Raw genomic sequence first — 24846 nt, 5'->3', positions numbered from 1 at the left:
CGTCAAGAATTGCAATGTCTCTGAGTTTTGACAAGAATATAAATTTGGAGGGGAGGATCCGTCAGTAGCCCGAATATACTCAGTTCCATTTTGTTAGTAGAAGCAAATAGATCCGACGCATATCAATTACACTGGTGTAGGACTTATTAATCCGATTCCGTTACAATGGAATTTAAATCAAAGTTGATCGTAAAGTTTTGAGTGGTCAATCTAGTGAAATTATAGCAAAGGTGATATATTTTATGAAACGAGAAGCGGAGGCTAAACATCTGATAATAGAACTAACGAAAATTCAAGAACGTGTTTCGCGCACAACTGGTGTTATTGTTGGTTCTGTAAAGCAAATTTCAAAGGAAATGAGATCAGTTGAAATTAATTATTGTTCATGCAGGAGTAGAAATGGGGTTCATAAAAAATTCCTTCTTAGAATTTAAATCAAATTTAAAAACTGGTGATTACCATAGTCCGATGAACTTTCAAAATTATAAAAATTGGCTATTGGATATGTCGAATCCGAACTTACCAGCAAAAAGTGTATAAGTGATTCATAATGAACCATACTACAATGTTCAAAGTGAAAAAAATATAACGACTGCATCAAAGAAAAATGAAATAAAAGAGTGGCTAAGAAAGAGAAAGAGAAAGAGACAATTTACAGATGATATGTTAAGAGCCGAGCTATACACTTTAGCAAAATTTTATCAACCTCATCATAAATCATATGAAATAGATAAACTTCTAGAGGAAAATGGACATTCGGTATTCAGACTACCACCTTACCATTCCGAGTTAAACCCCATTGAGTTAGTTTGGGCATCCATGAAAAACTATGTTGCACAACGGAAAGTAAGTTTTAACTTTAAAGATGTGGAGGTTTTATGTGATCAATTTTTTGAGACATTTTCAGAGGATGAATGGAAATCACGGTGTGAAAATGCCAAAGAGGCAGATGGTCGACGGAAATGGTTTTTTAATTCAAAAATGAACTAGTTATGTTATTAATAAAATTCTGGATTTGGAAGATTATTTTGATTATAAAATTAAATGACCATTTATATATTATAAATCTTTAAAAATTTTCGAACAGCCAGTTTACTTTCTCTTGTTTTGTTAAGGACATACGTAGAATTACTTAGCTATATATTTCTTTGCAATTTTGTACAATATCTGTATGTGAACTTTTTTATTGCTTTTAGTTTTCAAACATGTTAAATTATGTTTATATATATATATATATATATATATATATATATATATATATATATATATATATATATATATATATATATATATATATATATATATATATATATATGTATACTACTACTAAAATTATATTTTGTATAATTTTATATAAAATTAAATTTTATAAAATATTTTATGTTTTTAAGTCAGGGTAAAAACAACTTTTTCGAATGGCTCAACTCTGATATTAACTTTCTGTGTCATTAAGTAGCTATGTTACCTGATCTCTCATATGGAGGCACTTCAATTAAATTAATGAAGTGAATGTATTCTCAAAACGTATTGTAACGTAAATGTATTTGCTACATTAGCTGTACTTGGCACGAGAAACACGTCATATAAATAAATCCAGCAGTTCAACTTTTTCTTCTGTGTTTAGGCAAGCAAATTTCAACATGGCAGAATTTGCAGAACTTTTCTAATTAGAAAAAAATATGTTTGAAATTCGCTAATAAACTCGACTTTCAACTTAACGAGAACTTCTCCGAGGATTTTAGAATGTTTGATAAAATTTTAAAAAATTATAATCCCGATAATGAGAGTTCGCCTCTTCTTTGGATAAAGAAAAAGTAATCTCTCGACACTGAAATATCCATTAATTCAAGACAAAGTTTTAGGAATTCCACTTCAACAATTTGTGTGTGCAGTCAACTGCTGTGACGTTCTAAAAACAACCCGCAAGTTGTTGCATCAGAGGATGTAAAAATTGCAAAAAATGGCTGCCTCGCTCTGGGGGAAGAAAAAATGCCTTACTTTGATGTTTTGTTACTCACAATACAAATTAAAACGCAAAGTAAGTGATGCTTTGTTTTTTAATCTTATATTAAAAAGAAATATTTGCCAAACCTACAGTTAGGTAGCTAAATATAGAATGCACACATTTTAAAAATACTTAAATAAACATAATCTTTCTATTTCTTGACTAAATATATTCTTGACAAAATTTATTTCTATTTATTTCTTGTCAAAATAATCAGCATCGATAAAAAATATTAAAAGTAATCATGGTTTTTCTAACTAATACCCGTGGGTAGCGGGTAGGTCTTAATGATTTCAGTATAAGATAGACCTATTTCTGATAAGTTGCCCTGCCCACGTGAGCCTTGGTTATTCCCTCATACCGAAATCTAGGGAAGACCACCTTCAAAACAAAATATCCTAACCAATCAAACCACACATCCTTCTTTACTGTTTTGATTTGTCAACCGGCATTTGGCAAGACGCGAGTTATGACCAATTACCCTCAAGATGAGAACAGCGATTTCCGACAGAAATCCCCAGGTGGGTTAAATATTACATTAGGAATTTTCACACTGCTAAGTTGGTATGCCCACGGAATACAAAGAGAGAGGAGCAATAACTCTTTAATCAATTCATCTAAAAAACCACAAAGATTAAAAATTGCAACCTATAAGATCAGGACACACTTTTTACCACACTAGGGTAGAAGTAAAATGTATTCGAAGAATCATCTGATCAAGCATCAATAAGGCAAATCGATACATTTTTTGATTAAATTCAACATTTTTAAGTTTGCTCTCTTGATGGTCATTTTTAATGATATCTTTGGCAATATGGATATATTATCTGATGCAGTAGAGAAAAAATCTTTTGAAATAAGCTTTTATATCAAAAATATAAACACATTGCTAAGCGATAAACGTAGTCAAGAAGAATTCAGAAAAATATTTGACATAGCCACACAGGAAGAAATTTTCGATACGTACAAGACGCTTTATCATAAAATTCTATACACTTTAAATCCAAAAATAACCATAGGTTTTTGGTATCTTAAAAATATTCACTTTATACCTTAATAGATATTAAAAGATTCAAAAAATACACCAAAGAATTCCCTAAAGATGCACTTAACAATTTAAAAAATGTGCTACCCGGATCTGATTCCTGATTTACAATACAGCTAAGGGATGAATTGTAGCTGGTATACAACGTCGACCAGTATATAAGAATAGAATCAAAAAATCTTCTAACTACATTGAATGAAACTAGTTCTAAAAATAAAATGGACAGTTAAAGTTTGATTTCGTTACAGCGTACCACCATTCACTGATATGCATATTTCTGCCTCTTGGCGTCCTCATGGAGCGAACACATGGTAAGCTCTAACAAAATAAAACCTTTTCCATTCATAAAAGTAAATATCTAAAATCTTTACCGAAAGACGCTAGAGCGACATCTACTAAATCTGTATTTTCTAAAAGTTTTAAAGCAAAACAGATCAGGAATGCACCGAAGTGGTCTTTCATGGCTATTTCTAATTTGTATCCACGTCATACCAATTCGGCAGAAATCCCTTCCTGAATGTCCTAATACTCCATGCTCTAGCGTCTGTCGGTGAATACTTTAAATATGTTCCTTTATGGATGACCCTTCACATTCAAGAAGTCACCCTTTGTAAGAGACCTGTTTTACTAAAGTATGTATACCTAATTAGATTTTGTAACTGTTGTTAAAAAAAAAAGATTGTGGTTGGGTAAGTTATAAAAAAAAAAATGGGAAAGTGGGGTACGGTTAAGTCAGATAAGGTCAGATAGCTTTCTGCCGTCAGAATTTTTGCTTCACCTCATTCGAGACTTGCGAGGCGCCACTGGTTAATGCTGGTATTTTCGAAAATCTAATTGTTTGGCATTTATTTAATAATAAACTCTTAACAGGACAACTGAACCTTACTATGCTTAAAGATAATTGATTATCTTATAATTGTCGAGCCAGAAACTTAATTGACGCAGAATTGACCTATCTTGAACACAAAATTGACCTCTCTTTCCGATTTGTTGTATTTTATTTACGGAGTTACGGGTATTAACCTACAGGGTGGCTTATCTGGTACGCGTCGGTCTCTATAAAAAAACGACCAAGCATTCAAAGTATTTTTCATGAATAATATAGGATCATTAATAGTTAACATTAATGTAATATTAATAATTATAATATAAAATTAATAATTATAATAGATATATTTTTTCTTATGGAGCACCCTATATTTAAATGAAAACTGTTAAAATGTCTTTAAAAAAATAAGCTATAATTTTATAAATGGTATTTTCTGATTCTGAAAGACGTATTGAGAGTAGCTGATTAGTAAATAAAAATAATAAATAATTGAATAGAAAAGATATATAAATAAGAGAAACAGACGGTGCACATTCGTGGAAAACTCACTTACTTTTTTGTTAAAATGTGTTAATTGTCAGTTAGCGACGGCTGCATATAATATCGACGACACCGTCGCGATGCAGAAGCGATGGCTGGTACCACGAGAGAAGAGAAGCTGTTACCATGAACGCTAAACTGTAGGTCTGACCATCTTGAATACTTGTGAGCTACTGCTAATAAGATGTATATTAAAAAAGTACAATATCAGAGTCAAATAGCTTTAAAAGTAAAAGATATATGTAGATATAGGAAATTCCAATACAGTTTGAAAGCTAAGTAAATGTGCCACACAACAGACTAATAAAATACAGGATGTTCTATTAAAAATAAGTACATTATTACAGTTTAAAAAATGTGCTAAAAAAATAATTTAATAGTTTGACCACCCTGTAAAAATTTTTGTTATAATAAATATCTGCTTAAATAGTAAAAACAGTGCATTATTAATGTCCAATAACAAATTTGTCATCGATTTTAGATTTGTGGATATTTAAAATCTTATACTTTGAGAAAAATCGAAATAAATCATAATAGCCTGTATACCTATATCTAAGTATAGGAAACCCTTATAAAGTATTGTTTATTGTTTTGTTTTTTAGGAACAACTCAAAAAGTTATTAAATATAGGATGCTCAATAAGAAAAATATAACTTTGATATGGAAGTCTTTTTTGGGTGCATTACGTATATTTCACATTATTTTTATATTCTATTGTTAATAGCTTTGTATATTTCTATAGAACAGGCGGATTTTGGAAAATACTACGGAACAAACCGATCAATAATTGGTAATAAAAAATAATTATTTAAAAAAATAATTACCTTATATAAAGAAATAAACAAATAAACTTTAATTAAATAGAAAAATGTATTGAATATAATAAACTACTAGCTTTAATATTTGTAGATTATGAAAAGGCCTATGACACCATAAATCAACAAAAAATGTTGGAAGACTTGACATAATGCCAAATTGACTATCGGTATATAAATATCGTTAAACATATACCAAAACGCAACAGCTAGTGTTAGAGTGGGTGATCGTCAATCAGAGGAATTCCGATACAACGTGGAGTACGTCAGTAGACCATATCACCGAAACTGTTCTCTGCGCTTTTAGAATATATATGTAAAAGGACAAAACTGATCGATAAGGGCATAAACATAAATGGAGAAAAGCTTAGCCACCTGAAGTTTGCAGATGATATTGTGCTAATAATTTTCAATAAAATCCTTTATAAAATGGTATATAAAAAACCCAGTTGGGCTATGTTAAATTGACAAAACGTTTTCGGAATAAGTATTCCATCATCAGTGTCCTAAAAAGTATTTAATCACTTAATTAAAAAGAACATGAAATAATTTAAGTTTTGACTAAGGTTAATGTAAAATGTGGTTAATACTTACAGATTTATACATGGATGTAGCCACTAAATATGGGGGTAAAAACCCTTTAAAAATTATTAAATAAGATTTGATCTTCATTATGTCTAATTTACATTTAAGATGTTAAAGTTACCGTTGGATAGGTAACAGGGCGACATATGACTCTACATTAGTTGCGAGTCCTGACATCCGGTATGTCTACGAGGACTTTTTTAAGCAACTGATTGAAATGACAATCTTGACAGGTTATGACAAGAGTTGTAACAGAGCAGTCAGCGTAACTGTATATGTCTATTTAAGACAGAAGCCAACGTTGTTTAAAAATTGTGAAAGTTGAAATAAAAATAAAATTATAACAATATCAACCATCAATGTTATTGTTTTAAATTATGTATGTGAGATGAAATTGTGGTGAGAAAATTATGTGATTATAGTTAGGCAAACAACTACACAGTGTCAAGTGGTGTGATGAAAAGATTCTAATATAAGGCCCTTTATGTTTTAATAACATTTGGTACCTGGAAAATGGAAACTAGACACAGGTGGAAAGTTGGGTTCTTGAAAAAGTATAGGAATTAATATATTTAATATGTGAGAATGTTATTCAATGATGAAATAAAACTATTGTAATATAAAGTTCATGTAAAAATTGACTTAATAACTCAATTATATTAGGCCCTGTATGTCAAAAAACAACATTTGGTACCTGGTAAATGTAAAACTTCTTGAGTTGCAAGTTCATGAATATAAATATCTGATTGGGTGTTAACAAACTGAGTGATGTAATTATATTTTGTGTGTTGACAAGTATATGAAATGGACAAAATTTGATGGTTGGAAGTGGTTTTGTAATATATTGGTCGTAAAGTACTCAACTTATAACTTGAGAAAAGGTCCTATCTGTTATAAAGCAACACTAGGTACATAGGAAAAATAAAAGATTAAGTTATAAGTTGGTAAGTTGAATGAACTATTGGTCTATATTGACTATAATAGTAAAATGAAATTGTTGTAGGTGGCTCTGTTAAATTTGAGTAAAGATAATGAAAATTAAGGTGTTTTTGAGAAAATTGTGATAAACGGATAGACTACGGAAGGCTGAGGTCCCCAGGGAACCGAAGCCAAACCGAAGAGGGAGTTGTGTAGAGAAGTAAAATAAGAATTTAATAATCTGGAAGGAGGGGGGATGACGGATGATCTGATCTGAATTTGGAGGTGTCGAAATAGAAGCATGAAAAGTATTGGTTATCGACTTCGACTTCAGTATCTATAGGAAACCCACACAGACTGACCACGTAATTCCATTTTCATCTAACCGTCCCATATCACATAAATACGCAGCTTTTCATAGTTACATCCATCGCCTAGAAAGCATTCCACTGTCAGATTTAAACTACAAAAAAGAACTAGATATACTCAGACAAATAGCAGTCAACAACGGATATGATCACAACATCATCAACAAACTCATCCACAAAAAACGCCTTAAGACCCTGCGGGAGACTGCGTTCCCCAGAGACCTTACCACCAAACCCAACTATGTTTCACTCCCATTCTATCATGAAAGTCTTTCTGGAGATATTCGAAATCTCATCCAACGTTCGGTTGAAAACACCCATGCTTCTTTCAAAGTACCCAACAATTTGGGACAACATATTTCTAATTCCAAAGATCCTATCAATTATATGAACCGGAGTGTAGTATATAGACTTAAATGTTCAGATTGCAATGCCACCTACATAGGTAGAACATGCAGATCTCTTTCTTCACGCTCTCTAGAGCATATAAAAAGAGAAAATACTTCCACTTTCTCTCAACATCTCAAAGAACACAACCACACCCTCAATATCCCAGAAGACGTTTCACTTATCCACAATATCTCCCAAAAAAATTTCCTCAAATTAGATTTATACAAAGATCTTGAAATTCTTAAAGAAAAACAAAAAAGCCCAAATTGCGTCAATAGTCATGTTTCATTCAATCGAGATTTTCTCCCTCGCGAAAATATATGCTTAGGAACAAGATCCATACTCCAGGTAATGAGCTATAAATACCTTCTTTTTCTTCTTCTTTTTATGTAAAACATGACTCTGTCTATTTGTCAGTCTGCCCTAAAATTAAATTGTTATTCCATCGTCGTCGTGGTCTTCCTACTGATCGTATTCTTATTGGGCCACCGTCTCTTGCCGTCTTTACTACTCTATTTGTTGTCATTCGACTTATATGACTGTTCCATTCTACTCTTCTATTTCTTACTCAGTTATTGATGCTTCCCACCTTGCATCTACGTCATATATCTGTACTTATAGCTCTATTCCAGTGTTTTTTTCCATACCTAGATCACGAAATTCGCATAGAAAAAGATAACCAAACCGTTAAGCTTCTCCGTCGTATAAGACTTCAGCAAGTTAAACCACATTTTCAATTTGTCCAACATACTAATATGTCTTAAAAGAAAAACCTTTAATCAGTGTGTTTTGGCAGTGTTGACTTAAAGAGCGGAAACATTGACTATGACAAGGAGAGTAGTGAAAAAATGTGTGGCTCAAAGAGCGATGGGGCGTGTTATGTTGGGCGTTTCAATACGAGACAAGATCCAAAACCACCAGCTACGACGAAAATCAGGAACGGCTGATACTGTAGAGAGAATGGCAACAATGAAGTGGAGCTGGGCAGGTCACGTAGCTCGAAAATAGATAACAGATAGACAAAGCGGATACTGGAAGTCAGACCAAGAGGTGATACCTAACGAAGCAGAGGTCGTCCACCAATAGGTTGGACTGACGATCTAAAACATTGCCATAGAAATTTAATAAGGTCATAGGGACAGAGGATCGAAACAGATGTAAAATTATGAGGTGAGATCTATGTCCAGCATTGGACAAGCGAAGATTGAATGACGATGAGGAATGAAACTTGAGTATATATATATAATAAATATATAATATAGTATATAGTAGTAAAATATATATGAATATTGAGTAGATTTCTCTTCAGAAACCGAAGCGTATAAAATAAACCACCCTGTATTGTATATATATTCCTGTACCCCATTTTACAATTTCACGAATCTCATAAACATAATTAGAGAAACATAATTTCTCTAAATACAATAGTACTAGATGAAACACTCTGACACTAATTATCCAAAAAATTTGTACAAGGTATCTATAATTAGGTACGTGGTGGTCAGACTCTGAAGTTTAAACAATGTATCTGTTGATTGCAGTAATTCAAAATGTCTCAATGAAATCAATTGGCTGTAGCAACCCCGCTAAAATTTCTACGGTCATGCCTGTGGCAACAATACCTCGGCGTTAATAGGATTATTTGCAGAAGCTGATGCTGTCAATCAGTAGACACAATAGCTTATTTTAATGAAACGTGTATAGCTCATTGAAAGTGTATTGCTCCATTGTAAATATATAGAGCTAAATCGATCGAGGCATAATGTATCAGTAGCGAATTTGCTTGCTCTTATTTCCTATACGTCATTAGCTTTCCCCTAGGATTGAGCAGGCGGAAGGAAAGATAAAAATTCAGCGAGACACATAAAAGGGAGCTTTCTCTTCATCATTTTAATTCCATGACGAGACCACCTATTACTTTTATAAACAAGCTGCTCGGTTTTGGTTGGAAGGAATGTAAAGTAACGAGCTGCTGTCATCGCTATACTTTAATTCCAATTCTTCTTCTAGTCTGCTTTTACGGAAATAGTCGTCTTCATCCTCTCGCATCAATCACGTAGTATTGAATGTGTACCAGGACTACGCGAATATATATTCTTTCATTTATTTTGACAGCACTTGGATAGAGAAATTCTCGCTGAAATATGAATTTGAGGAATTCGATGTTATGATTTAATGTGATCGAGAAATACTCATTGCTGATTGATTTCAATGCACTTTTGTGAATACAGTTTTATTTTAACATCCATAATTATTTGATGTCTATACTAAACAAAGTAAATAAATAAATCAAACAAATAAATGTATAAACTGTTTATCTTGGTTGGTAATATCGTAGATTATTCAAACATATCAATACGGTATTTGAAGCTTCACTAGGAAGTGAATGACAGAGTTTTATTGATAGTAAAACTGTGTAATCGACTAAGATATATTTGTTTGTTCACGAAAACTATTATTGTGATATTTTTGAGTTGTCAACTGTATTCATATGTAGATAAGGAATACAGACTAATTGTAAGTAAATTATATTTCTACTGGAAAGTAACCCGATTTTAACTCATCAGAATTCTAGAAAGTATGTAAGTCTACTAAAATGCTGTTGTTTTGTCGCACCAAAAATATTCTATACAGATTGATTTTGAGATTATGAATGAATATAAAAATGCAAAATAAAACGTTCAATACGCACAAAAAGGTACACTAAAAAATACCATTCCGGATCATGAAATCCATACTTTTCAAATGTTCAATAATTTCCTTAATGACATTCAATTTACTTATAAACTAGAAGAAAACAATAAAGTTGCTTTTCTTGATTTAAGTTTAGAATATTACAACACTGTCATCATCGTTGGCTCCACAACACATGGTGGGTCTTAGCCTGCTCAAGGATAAGTCTCAATTCCCTCCTATTCTTCGCCTTGTATTTCCAGTTTCGTACTTCCAACATTCTCAAGTTTTCCTCCACCTGATCCTTAAATCGTGCTCTGGGTCTGCCTCTCCTTCTCAATCCATCTATTCTTTGGTTATAAATATGCTTTGGCGGCTCCATCTCATTAATTCTCTCTATGTGACCTAACCACCGCAGCCGGTTTATTTTGATGGACTTCTACGCATCTACACCATAATCCGCCCTCCTGTACTCCTTCATAGACATGCCGGAGGATTTTACGTTCAAATCATCTTAAACGTTCTTCATCGTCCATGTTTCCGACGCGTAGGTAACTACACTAATCGAATGATAACAACTAACTGGTTTACAAAAGATGTTTGGTCCGGAAGATATCTAAATTTTAATACCAACGCACCCATAGCCCATAAAAGAGGTTTTGTGTTCAGTCTTGCTGACAGAGTAATTAAACTATCTAGTACCATTTCACAAATTAGAGAAAAGTTAAATGTATATTTTAGAAAACACTAGTTATCCACCAGAATTTTACAACCCTCTAATTAAAAAAAGAAATTATATTATCAGAAATCAATACATCTCTAATACTAAACCAAAACAAACCCAAACCATACCTAGCAATAATAATAATAGTAATGTCACTATCTCAAAAAAATGCTATATATCCTTATCATACATTAGTGGATTTTCTGAACAAATGTCAAAAATGTTTGCAAAGTATAATATTAATGTTGGACATAAATCATCAAAAATATCTGGAAAATATTTTTCAAAATTTAAACCCAAGGTTTGAACCATATATATATATATATATATATATATATATATATATATATATATATATATATATATATATATATATATTGTTATATATTAATATAAATATATAAATATATATTGATATTGTCATGTAATACCTCATATGTCGCTATAAGTTCACTGATGATGAAGATGAGCTATACGCCCTTTTGGTAGTCGCCTTGTTCGCTTTTTCTATCTTAATAAAATCCTTATCCTCTCTACTTTAATTTTATGCATCACACGCTCTAATCGAACTAATAACAACGGAGATAAAATGTAATGAGGGCGCTGTGGTTTTCATTGCGGTCAGGCAGACAGAATAGGCAAATAATATACACACAACCAAACCTATATGGAATACCCTTGTATTTCAAACCAATATTTATTTGCGAAAATGGTTGCGTTTCGATTTAATTTGAGTTTCTTACCACTCCCTAACACGTGTTTCTGGGTCTTCCCGTCATCAGAGAGAGCTTGTAAGAAAACTCAAACTAAACCAAAACGCACCGACTACTCGGCAATTATAGAAAAAATAATTACCAGAGTATGCTACTAGAGACATCTAGTGATGAAAGATGAAGTTAAATGTGTCAATAGCAATTAAAGTAAATTGTATACTCACGCTTAATCAAGCCATTAAGAGCGATGCTGGGAATATTTATATTCCACTATGCATCAACAATTTACCCATATAAATTACCATCTTTCTTGTACTCATTGCGTCGAGTAAGGACGATAAATATGCGAAAATGGTTGCGTTTCGATTTAATTTGAGTTTCTTACCACTCCCTAACACGTGTTTCTGGGTCTTCCCGTCATCAGAGAGAGCTTGTAAGAAAACTCAAACTAAACCAAAACGCACCGACTACTCGGCAATTATAGAAAAAATAATTACCAGAGTATGCTACTAGAGACATCTAGTGATGAAAGATGAAGTTAAATGTGTCAATAGCAATTAAAGTAAATTGTATACTCACGCTTAATCAAGCCATTAAGAGCGATGCTGGGAATATTTATATTCCACTATGCATCAACAATTTACCCATATAAATTACCATCTTTCTTGTACTCATTGCGTTGAGTAAGGACGATAAATATGCGAAAATGGTTGCGTTTCGATTTAATTTGAGTTTCTTACCACTCCCTAACACGTGTTTCTGGGTCTTCCCGTCATCATAGTGGAATATAAATATTCCCAGCATCGCTCTTAATGGCTTGATTAAGCGTGAGTATACAATTTACTTTAATTGCTATCGACACATTTAACTTCATCTTTCATCACGAGATGTCTCTAGTAGCATACTCTGGTAATTATTTTTTCTATAATTGCCGAGTAGTCGGTGCGTTTTGGTTTAGTTTGAGTTTTCTTACAAGCTCTCTCTGATGACGGGAAGACCCAGAAACACGTGTTAGGGAGTGGTAAGAAACTCAAATTAAATCGAAACGCAACCATTTTCGCATATTTATCGTCCTTACTCGACGCAATGAGTACAAGAAAGATGGTAATTTATATGGGTAAATTGTTGATGCATAGTGGAATATAAATATTCCCAGCATCGCTCTTAATGGCTTGATTAAGCGTGAGTATACAATTTACTTTAATTGCTATCGACACATTTAACTTCAATATTTATTTCCTTAAAAACAAACTTGTTATTGTTGCGAGGAATAAAGGTTTTTATTAAAAATTAATAATCCGGTAAAACAATCAGATAACACAGCTCGGTACATTATAGATTATTTGCTTAGTTGTAAATTAATCAAAAATAAATAAACTTACTTTTGCGTTTAAAAACGAATAGATGCCTCATGTGGTGTTAAATGTGCAAAGGGGAAAGATTAATGGTCTTGTGGAGCATGGAATGTCTCAGAGGGATACAACGGCAGTGGTACGCGTACTACAGGGCGTTGTATCAAAAACTTATGCTAGATATCAGGAATAAGTAACACTTAAGAATAGACTAAGGCAAAGTTGCCAGAAAGTAACAATGGCTCGCCACGATCGTTTCATTGTCCAATTAGCTAGAAGAGACTCAACAATTTCTTACCCATAGCTCCAAAGGCAACTTTTGGAAGCTACAGGTGTAAGTGTTTCAGTTAAAGCGATAAGAAAAATACTTCGTACAAAAGGAATACACAGCAGTAGACAGTTACGGTTCCTGAGTTATCCAGACAGCTCAATATTGATCGCCTAAATTTGTGTCTTCAATGGGAGAGAAAAAATATGCCTACATACTAGAACAGATCACTCTTAATACCGGTATGCAAAAAAGGAAATAAGCAAGACTGCTCAAACTATAGGGGAATAGCCTTAGAGGGTACGGTATACCAAATATAAGCGAAGAGTAATCAAGCAAACTTGGAAGCGTATAAACAACAAATAATAGAAGAGTATTAAAGTGGTTTTCGAAAAAGCTGATCAATCACGTATACACAACAAATAATAGAAGAGTATTAATGTGGTTTTCGAAAAAGCTGATCAGTCAAAGACCATATTTTTAGATTGAAGTAAACCGAAAGAATGTTCTATGAGTATAATATTTCTATCAACGCTGTAATTCGACAAAAATTACTGAATTTATTAAAATATTTATACCGATGTACATTTTACTCTTCTTTAGGTATGGTTTGGAACCATGGATACTAAAACAAATGCATCAGAATAAGTTGGCCTCCTTTGAATTAGGGTGTTCAGAAGAACCCTACAAATATCATACATTAAAAAAAACATCAATTGTGGAAGTAACTAGAAGCATGTGGAAAGTGTAACTAAAAATAATATTAATTATTAAAAGATGAAAACTTGAGTACTTAATACATGTAACAAGAGGGCAAAAATACTCATCATTACAACTTATTATGCAAGGCAAAATTCTAAGCGAAATGTGGGAAGACCAAAATTATCGTGGGATTTTTACTCTTTCTATTGGTTGACCATTCATATTGATTCTTTTAATTTTATGTTCCTTCTTAGAGATCATCATACATTTTGTTTTCTTAATATTCAGTGAAAGTTTGTATCTCCGGTTCATTTTAGGATCTATATATAAAATATATTCAAAAACGAACTCAATCGCAATAAGCTAAAAAGAAAAGAGCTAAGGGATAAAAAACTTAAATTTATTCCATCAAAGCGAGGATATGTAATCTGCTTTGAACTGAGAAAAATATACCTAAACTTCATAAATTCAGAATGCACTATTAGGGGATTAAAAATAAATTTTCCACAAGATTTCCACTACATGTATTCGTACTCAATATCGAATCAATATCATTCCGAGTATGCACGTATTAAATATGCTACTACCGGTATAACAAGATACCTACATATAAATTGATTGGTAACGACGGCTTGAATATACAAACAACTGAATATTGATTGCCAAATTGTCTCATACATTGCTTTGATGGCTCAGTTTGCAGATTTTCAATTAATTAAGCACAATTTGGAATGTTTAAATAGACGTGGTATTTACTATACATTTGCTTGTCAGAGCAAACTAAGTATAACATATATTATTATGCAACGCAACTGTAAATTATTATAAATATACAAGCAGAAACTATTGGTAAAATTATAACTGGGTAGTAAAAATAGATGACAGACTTACTTACCATTTATTTATTTAGTAATCGACTACAGTTTTCTAGTCATCATCAGGTCACCGGTACAGTACAATCTTTACAAAGCTAAAATAATTACATATTGTACTGCTTCTTCTTCTTCTTCTTGTGCCACTCCTATCGGAGATTGGAAATCATCAACGCTATCCTGACCTTGTTTACAGCTGACCTAAAGGGTTCATTAGTGGTACAGCCAAACCACTCTCTCAAATTACGCAACCATGACATTCATCTACGGCCTGGATTCCGTTTTCCTTCTATTTTTTCTAACATTATATTTTAAAGTAATGCGTATTTATGTCCTCTCATCAGGTGACCCAAATATTCGAGATTTGATCGTTGACAAAATTTCTGGGTCTTTTCCTATCCTTTGCATTACATCAAAGTTTGTGACTCTTTCAACCCAACTTATTTTCAGCATTTGACGGTAGCACCACATCTCGAAACTTTCAATATTTTTTATGTTGTTCTGTTTGTAGAGTCCAGGCCTCTACACTTATAATACTGTTGTAGAAGAATTTCCTCATCTTTATGAAGGTGGCCCTGGCAATTTCGATACGTCTTTTTATTTCGTTGTTTTGGTCTCCAGTTTCGTTTACTGAAGTCCCCAAGTATTTGTAACTTGATACTTTTATTAATTTAAATGCCGTATTGTACTACTAAGTACTACTAATTTAAGCCAAATTAGTAGTACCAAAGCTTACACCAGGTATGGTACAAAAGGTGCCAATATTATTTATGTTAGTTAAAATTGGAGGAGGGAGCTGTTTTCTATTAAATGTAAAGGTGACATTAGTATAAAGATAGTACAACCAGTACTTACATTCAGGTATAAGGTCTATTATTAAGATGGCTTGTTTCAGATGCTTATTTTTGCTAACGTCTGTGGGTTTTCAACTTAATATACATCGACCTGAATAGGGGGATGTTTGTTGAAGAGCTAGTCTAGAAGCTACTTTGTATTGTGATTGATTGTAAACAGAAAAAGGAAAACAAAAAGGATGGTATTGTTTGTAACTGTGTCAGTGATGTTGTATTAAAAAAATTATTTACCTTTATTATAGAGATATTCATGAATATGTGTGTTATTTATTTATTAATTTAGTTTTAATTTTAAGAGTTTGTAGTTTGGTTGGTTTTAAGATATAACCATTGTTTTACTGGTTTGTAACAACTAGTTTGTACGATATTGAAACGATATTCTTAGAAAGGGTCGAATGTAGTGCTCGTAGCTTCTCATTTTAGTATTTAGTTCAAGTTTTTTGCATAAAATTATACACCCTGTATAAAGTTTTCATATATGCCTTTCAATTACCCAAAAGAAAGTTTTTATAAGCAATATGATCCAATCTCAGAATCACCGAAGAAGAAACACTTGAATTCCGAACGAAAAGATATACTTTGAGTGTTCACAAATAAGCACAATAAGTGATTGTTTGCAAATCGCCTAATAGGTGGAAATTATCCAAATTATCCAAGGTTGTGTGAATTATCATCGCAGAGACCAATTTTTCAAATTAGTACCGGATGAGATCTTAAAGAGAATACGTAGCGCCCCGCTAGTGAGGCGGTACTAGCTTTTCGCTGGTACAGGCGATTAGTATCTTTGGCAGCAGTTGTTAATAATAATAGCAGTCAATAAAGTAGTAGGAGGTAAAGGTAGCAAACCAGGAAGAAAAAAAAAACCAAACAAAATAAGTTTTAAGTTCGTACAAATTTTATCATCTTTAATGGTGGCGAAAGTACAAATTCAACGTAAGTTTTTTGCGTTTGTCTTTATCAATTACAATGCTGAGTATTTTCTGAATGGAGACCGATGAAAAAAAAAACATAGCTGTCATTATTGTTCTTTTTTTTTTCTTCTACATGTACCTAGTGCAGTATAGTATTAGTGATTTTAAAGGCGTCTATCGCTTAAATCTTTTTTGTACGTTTTAATAACCTTTAAATTTATATACATCACCTTATTTTTATGTAGATTGTAAGAAGCAAAAAGTTCTGCCACTTACATATCATGATATTATAATGACCAAGGTATTTTTTTTTGTAAATAACCCTCCTTATTGAGATCTTCTTTAACACAAATATTTTTACCAAGTTACCGAAAGAAATCTTCTTTAACACAAATATTTTTACCAAGTTACCGAAAGAAATCAGTATTTTTTTTTTTAATATAAGGAGGTATCAATTCCTAATGGACATTTCGGTTCGTAAGATACAAATTAACCTCATAACTATAAATTAACTAAATTTATGATTCAGCAAATAATAAATATACCGTATATGTAGCTTATATTATGTAACAGCTTTGGATTTTTGTTGTGACAATCTTTTTTCTCTTCGACAATTTATAAGTAAATTCTTATGAGATTGCTGAACGATCATATAAGGTAAGTTTGATTGTTTCTTTTGATATGGCTATATATGTATTTTGGTTTTAACACAAAGTGGCGCCCTTTTTCCTTTTAATTTTTTATAATTTATGTCAATTTTTTTTCAGTTAGTATGATTAATTTTTTGTGTTCTTTCTGACATCAGTATCTCTTGTTCCTAATAAGCGCTCTGTAGCCTACGTTCTAAAGATCGCCATTGTTTCCCCAGTGCAGATTTCACAGTAAACGTAGTTATATTTGGAATTATTTATTTATCTTAGAGTCTCGATACAAAACTTCTCTCTGGATTAATTTCTATATTACCCACAGTCAAACCCAACTTCTGGGCCTCCATTCGCCCCAATTTACGTTACAAGGTTAGCTCAAATACACTGGGGTGCCAAATTAACCGGACACTTATGATTTTTCCTAAAAACTGAAGTTGTGTATGTGTCTAAGTGTACTAACGCATGGTATTTTCGTTTTAATTTGAATAAGATTAACCCTATTTATTTATGGTAGGTATCAACAGTGAGTCATAGCGCCGTCAATACCTTCGCCAGGATTGACATTTTATTTTTTATTGTACATATAACCTAGGATCTAATTTTATTTATTTATTTTTTCGAATATAGTTCCAATATTAATTTCGAATTGCGAGTCTGCTGTCTAACAGAGCTGTCCGCCACACATATTTTTTCAGTCAACTATTTAAAATTAGTGGGTTAGTGTAATTCTGAATAGCCGCACAGATATAGTTGCCGACCTGTATAAAGATAGTCGCATGACAGTCTAGTCACCTGAGCTACCTACGACGTTATTGTAATCATTCCACTGTACTGCAAATTGCAAAAAAAACCAGAAAAAACTATTTTTAAACAGCTGAATTAGCATGGATTAGGGCATTTAAACAAATCTAGAAGGAAATTGAAAAATAAATAATGGTAAGACATCATCATCATCATCAGTGGTGCTACAGCTCTTGTTAAGCCTTAACCTTCCCCAGTCTATTTCGCCAGTCGTTTCTGTTCATCGCCAACCGTTGCCAATTTGCCGCGCCGATTTTCCTTGCGTCCTCGTCCACACCGTCCCTCCATCTCAGTCGTGGTCTGCCTCTACTCCTATTTCCCACTGGGACCGATAATAGAGTTCGTCTGGGTGGGTAATTTTCATTTGCTCTTGACACATGTCCAGCCCATCTAAGCCTACCTATTTTTATGAAGGATATTACATCTCTACCATTTACTATTTTTTATACTTCTCGTACAATTCGAAATTATATCGCCTTCTCCAAATACCATTCTCACAGAATGCGCCCATTATTCTTCGTAGTATCTTCCTTTCGAAGACGAGCAAAAGATTTGCGTCTGTTTTGGAGATGGTCCATGTTTCTGACCCATATGTCAGCACTGGTAGGATGAGTGTTCTATATATTATTAGTTTGGTTTTCTGGCTTAAATTTCTGTTTTTTAGCTGCTTGCTTAGTCCAAAATAACATTTGTTTGCTAGCAGTGCCCTCCATTTTACTTCTGGTAAGACATAAAAAACAAAAAAGATTTAAATGAATAATATTTATTTAGAAAAAAACCTAAATAAAAAAATATTAACAAATACAAGTAACAAGCGATTGCAATCGATCTAGAAAATACTGTAGAACTTAAAAAAGACATTTGAAAGAGAAACGGTATAATTACTAAATAATATACCAAAAGAAACGAGAAAAAATAATCATCAGGCTTAATTTTTTTATGTAAGAATGTCGAAACAAACAAAATCAAGACTAATTCCTTCTAATACAATCTCCGCGATCTTCGTCAGAAAAATCATTATTAATTACCAACTCAAAAAACCTAAAGCTATAACAACAATAACAAGTCCTGTCTTTTGTAATTATCCTCTAATTATTCAATCCGGTATTCTTAAGGACCCTAATAATGTAATAAAACTAGAACACAATATGCAGCACGCCCCGAGGATAATTTATAGGAAACAAGGACTATAACCAAATCGGAGCGAGTCATGAATAAGGATTTGGGATTATGAGATTCCTCATTTTAAAGAAGCCAGGAATTTTCAGAAGCAGGATTATATTTATGCCCTTCAGGAGGTAGAGACTTTTGTTAAGTACATGCTCATAGGCGTTGTAAATTTTTTTATCACAAGTGTATTTATATTTTTATGAAAAATTGTATGGAATTTTCTCCTTACAATACTGTTTTAAACCTTTTCAGTTTGTATTTTAAAAACAATATTAGCTAACCTAAAGTGAAACTATTTTGTGATCCACATCCTTACGTTATGACAGTGACTTCTAATATAAAACTTATTTACGCAGCCAAACCGTTTTTTTCTCTGGGTCCGTCTGATCCAAAAGATCTCCTTTATTACATTACTAGAGCTAAAGCTTATTGTGTTTGCTGCATATTCTTGTGTTCAAACCCAAACTAGAATTTTTGTACTCTATAGAAGTTTGTACAGATCTTTTGCTAGGTGTGTCCTAAATATACCAGAGTCTCCTCTTAATTACCCGTACAGTTTTTGTCTTTTACAGTTTCAAGTTCCAAATGAGACTATTTATGTCATTGGAGCGGTCATGCGATCGTCTTGTGCAAAGATCGAGCGAGGGTGTATGCGAGGAGGATGGATGGAAACATAGATGAGGAAAAGAGAGATATACCGATAGAGGACTGGCAGAAAAAATGAGCAAATTATACTGGAAAATCAGGGTGGACGAAGGAGCTTACTCCCGATCTGAGGCCGTGGTGGAAATGTAAGTTCAGGAAATTAGACTAATTCCTGGCGCAGTTTCTGACCGAACATGATAGTTTTGACACCGTCACAAATCTGCCTCGACAGACTATACTGATTGTTGGGTACAGGACGCTTCTGCCCATATTTTTAACTTTCAGATGTGGGCAAATAAGAAGGAAGACTTCGTGGGGCTAATGGGTTTCAAGCTGGATGAAAGAAACATGGTAAACATTATGACTAAAGGAGAGAAAGAATGAAAAGATGTACACTGTCTGATCTCGGGGGGATAAAGAGGAAGGAGCAGAAGGACAGAGGAGGAAATTAAACTAGGGATCTAAAATCTTTTTTCCTTTTTCTCGAGAGCCAAGAACCGATAAGTACAAATTTTCATAATAGAAGTTAACTGACATGTGAATATTTTATAAGTGTGAAGGGAAGTTTTGGAATTGATTTGGCTAAGCCTACTGCCTTGTGCTTCCAAAAAGTTAATATGTGTAAGTTATATAATTTACAGCTTTTTATAAAATATTTAAGTTGCAAAGATTTTTTTGTTTATGGTATATTAGTCTGACATAAGTTAAAATAATGGGATGCCGCAGGTTTTCTAAAAGCATCAATAACCAAAGGATGTTTTATTTATTTTATAAAATTCATTTTAATTTTTTAATATATACTGATGTATTTATATCAAAACAACTGAAATATGTTTAAAAATATATGTGTACCAGAGAATTATAAACATATGAGGTCGGAAATATCATATTTTAAAAATGTACACCCTCTAGAAAAGAACGCAACTGTAGTCTAATGTCAACTTCGTATTCGACCCCGTTTGATTTCATTTCTTTGTACACAGCCAGGAAAGTGCGATAAGTAATATAATGACGTGTCTCTAATTGATTCTGGGTAGAGTTGATTTAAAGAAAAAGTATTCAGGAAGTTATTATAGATTAGTCCGAATTTCCGTTCGAAAATATAAAAAAGATTTATTACAAAGTTTATCAAACACTTTATTTTTTAAGGAGGTTTTTATATTATTTTAGTTAGGATAAAACATGCTTTTGCTGTCTTCTTCTTGTATTACATATCGATTAAGGATGTTAAACATTAACATGGTTTTCCGACTAAATTGATTGCTACCGTGCAGTAGTTAAGTTAAATTATTTTCGTACGTTATTGTACAGGATAACTTTCTTCTTCTTGGAAATAGTATTCCATACTCTACACTTTTTATTCCACACGCTACGATTTTAAACAAGTTGTGTTGTTATATTTATGATTAGCTATGTTAATTAGGACTGTCAAAATATTTTATTGCGACAGCTAACAATGATTACAGCTCCAATTTTTTTTTATTGTTACATTGCATGTTTACAATCTACTCTATATGTATGTACAGCGTTAACAGGCCTTTTAGGCCCATTGCTGGATGGATAATTTCCATCGTTTTCTATTCTTAGCTAACAGCTTCCAATCTCTGATTACCATCTCTCCGACATCTTCCATCACTGCATCTCTCCATTTCTTTCTTGGTCTTCCTCTCAGGTACTCTCCAAGCAATATTCTTGACTAGTCTATTACCTTGCATTCTTTCTAGATGGCCGATGGCATTCTAGTCTACGTTTTTTCACCACTTTTGTTATTGTAGGGTTTGCATACAACTGATACACTTCTGCATTAGTTCGTCTTCTCCATTCTCCATCTACTACTTTTCCACCAAATATTCTGCGAAGTATCTTTCTTTCCGATGCTTCCAATGTGTTCTGTACGGTTTTGTTCATAGTCCATGTCTCGGCAGCGTATAGCATTGTGAGTCTAATTATAGTTTTGTATACTCTTATACAGACTTTTTTGGTTTTTCATATCTTTTATTATTTCTTCAATTTCTTCTCATGTGGGCTTTGGTATTTCTTCTATTACTATTTGAGGTCTAGGAACATAACAATTTTCTTCAGTAGTCACTTCGTCATTTAGTATCTCTTCGAAATATTCTTTCCACCTTTCACATATTTGGTCTTCATCCACTATCAGGTTTCCTTGCTTATCTTTTACATTCATCGTTCTTCCCTGGTACCCAGTTTTAATGTATTTTACTTCTTTATAAAAATTTTTTATTTTATTTTTCTTTTAATTTTCTTTAATGCGCTTAATTTTATTCTCCATATACTTTCGTTTCCGCTCCCTTAGGATTCTCTTTACTTTTTTTCGTTGTACGGCATACCTTTCTAGGTCGTCTTGTTTTTGCGAACGTAAACTTTTTAATCTCAAATCTGATCTTTTTTTAAACTCTGTTCTGCATTCGTCATTGAACCAGTGGTTTTTTCTAAATCTTTTTGCTCTTGGTATGTTCTTCGACGTAGCTTCCTTAATAGTGTTTGTCATTTTCAAGAACTTTTGTTGTATGTTACTCACAGTAGTACTATCTTGTTTGGCGTAGGTTTCTTGTATATCCTTTTGATAGTCCTGCTTTACCTCAAATTTTCGCAGTTTTTCAAAGTTAAATTTACGTTGCACTTTCTTTTCCGTTTATGCTTTTTAATTATTGCTTCTCTCATATTAATTCTAACCAAAAAATGATCTAAGTCTACGTCAGCCCCTCTGCACGTTTTCACATTTGTTATTAAATTCGCAAACTTCTCTTGTATTAAGATGTGGTCTATTTGATTAGTTCCATTTGACCCCGGAATTTTCCACGCTCCTTTATATATATTTTTTCTCCTAAAATGGGTACTCATTATCTTCATCCTGTTTTCAATTGCGAATGTGATTAATCTCTGTCCATTATCATTTGTATTCAAATGTTTACTTTCACCCCCTGTTATGTTTTTATATATATCTTCTCTTCCGACCTTTGCATTGGCGTCGCCTATAATAATTTTAGTGTCTTGTCTGGGCATTTCTTCACACAATGACTCTAATTCTTCATAGAATTCATCTTTCACTTCTTCTTCTTTTTCTTCTGTTGGAGCATGTATATTTTTTTATCAACGATATCATGTTCTGTTTTCCTTTAATTCTAATTGCACACATTCTGTCAGATTTTACTACGAATCATTTTACCTGCTCCACGTCTTCATGTACCAGAAAACCCACTCCAAAATTCCTATTATTGCCTCCACTTGTAGAAAACGTGTATGGGCCAATCTTTTCGACGTTGTTTCCAGTTAAATGTGTTTCCTGTATTGCTAAGATGTGTATTTTATATTTTTTTAGTTCTTCTATTAGGTTATTTAATGCTCCCTCCTCGTATACTCCTCGAACATTCCATGTCGCAATATTTAGGTACATATTCTTATTTTTTATTTTGCTATTTATGTTCAAACTCATTTTCCTGTTCATCGCTAGGGTCCGTTGGCATAATGGGCCATCTTTTCCTTTTTCCACTACTATATGCTGTTTTTTGGGTCCATATTTCTAGATTTTTCTCGTTTGAAAGTATCATTTCCGGCCCATACCCAATTTATACCATCCACAGTTAGTTTTCTGTACCCTATCTTTACATTTTTACCTTCAGCTCTTAATTCCTTGCTTTTATTTACGATTTCCTTCCTCATGTGTCTTTCTTTTTCGGTCATGTCAGCGTTGATGAAGATCTTTTCTCCAGTAAGAAATCTCAGTTTGTTTTTTTCTTTCATTACCTTAATATTTTCGCCATAATCCTTCATTTGTACCAGACATATATTGTTCTTTAACTTCATTGCAGATTCTATTTCGACATCCTCTTTTAGGTGCTTTTGTATAAAGTCTTTTACGTTATTTTTTAAGAGTGTTTCATCTGTTGCGTATATGGGTAAACCCGTAATTACTATGTTATTTCTTTTCATCTGTTTTTCAATTCTTTCTACTTTGTTTTCAACCTGGGTTAATTTGTTTTTTGTTTCTTCCAATTCTTGATTTATCTTTATATTTTCTTTTTTTAGCGCTATCATTCCTGATTTCTTTCAGTTCTTCCATCATCTTCTTGAACATGCTTTTAACGTCGTCCAAATGCTCTGAATCTTCTTCCTTTGGTTTTATTTTGCTTGGAGTTCTGGCAGTTTTTTTGCTCTGCAGGAAAGGTGAAGTTGACCCTCTATCTTTTCTCTTCTTGCCTTCTGACACGTTATCATCACTGTCCGTGTACATCATATCTGTTTCTAAGGACCGCGAAAGGAACTAGATTCGCTTCAACCGCTCAGAAATCCAATTCCTATCAGTCCTCAGTTTGCAGAACTATTTTTAGTATGGCTGTTTCGAATTGTAAATAACCTTACTTACTTTTATCACTTCAAACACTAGTTTTTACCGAAAGCGAGTATTTTTCCAGAAATTTCTCACTGTGGTATTACGAAGCCTTTTTAAATTCACATATGTAAACAAACCGTAAATTATTATTTTTCGCTACTAATCGCAATATTTGGGATTTTAGTAGGAGAAAAATATATTTACTTTTATCTGCTTAGTACACCGTTGCCGTCTCCCACTCTATACACAGAGTAATAAGTAAATAGTCTGTAAGTAAATTAACGTGAGTTAGGTACCGTCCAGTAATGGTTCTTTAAGTATTATTGCGGTAGGTCTTCTGGTAATACCCTCTTCAGTCTCCTTTCGGCAAGTGGTTGGGTCAATAAATTATTTATCAGTTCGTTGTTGTGATTAGTGGTGCGATTTTTACATTTTATTGAGTGATTCTTTATTATGTCTTTAAGTAATGGGATGTCTAAATCATTGTGAAGTTTTTGGTTAGATACATACCATAAAGCTTTACTTATCATACGGAGTATTTTGGACTGGAATGTTTAAATTATCTTCGTATTTGAAGGTTTACTACAGCCCTATATCTCCATTCCATATGCCCAAACTGGTATAAGTATAGCTTTATATAGAAGCAGTTTATTTTCAAGAGATAACTG

The sequence above is a fragment of the Diabrotica undecimpunctata genome, chromosome 6 (genome assembly GCF_040954645.1).
Source record: "Diabrotica undecimpunctata isolate CICGRU chromosome 6, icDiaUnde3, whole genome shotgun sequence".
Taxonomy (NCBI): Eukaryota; Metazoa; Arthropoda; class Insecta; order Coleoptera; family Chrysomelidae; genus Diabrotica; species Diabrotica undecimpunctata.
Note: the sequence above shows the minus strand (reverse complement) of the source record.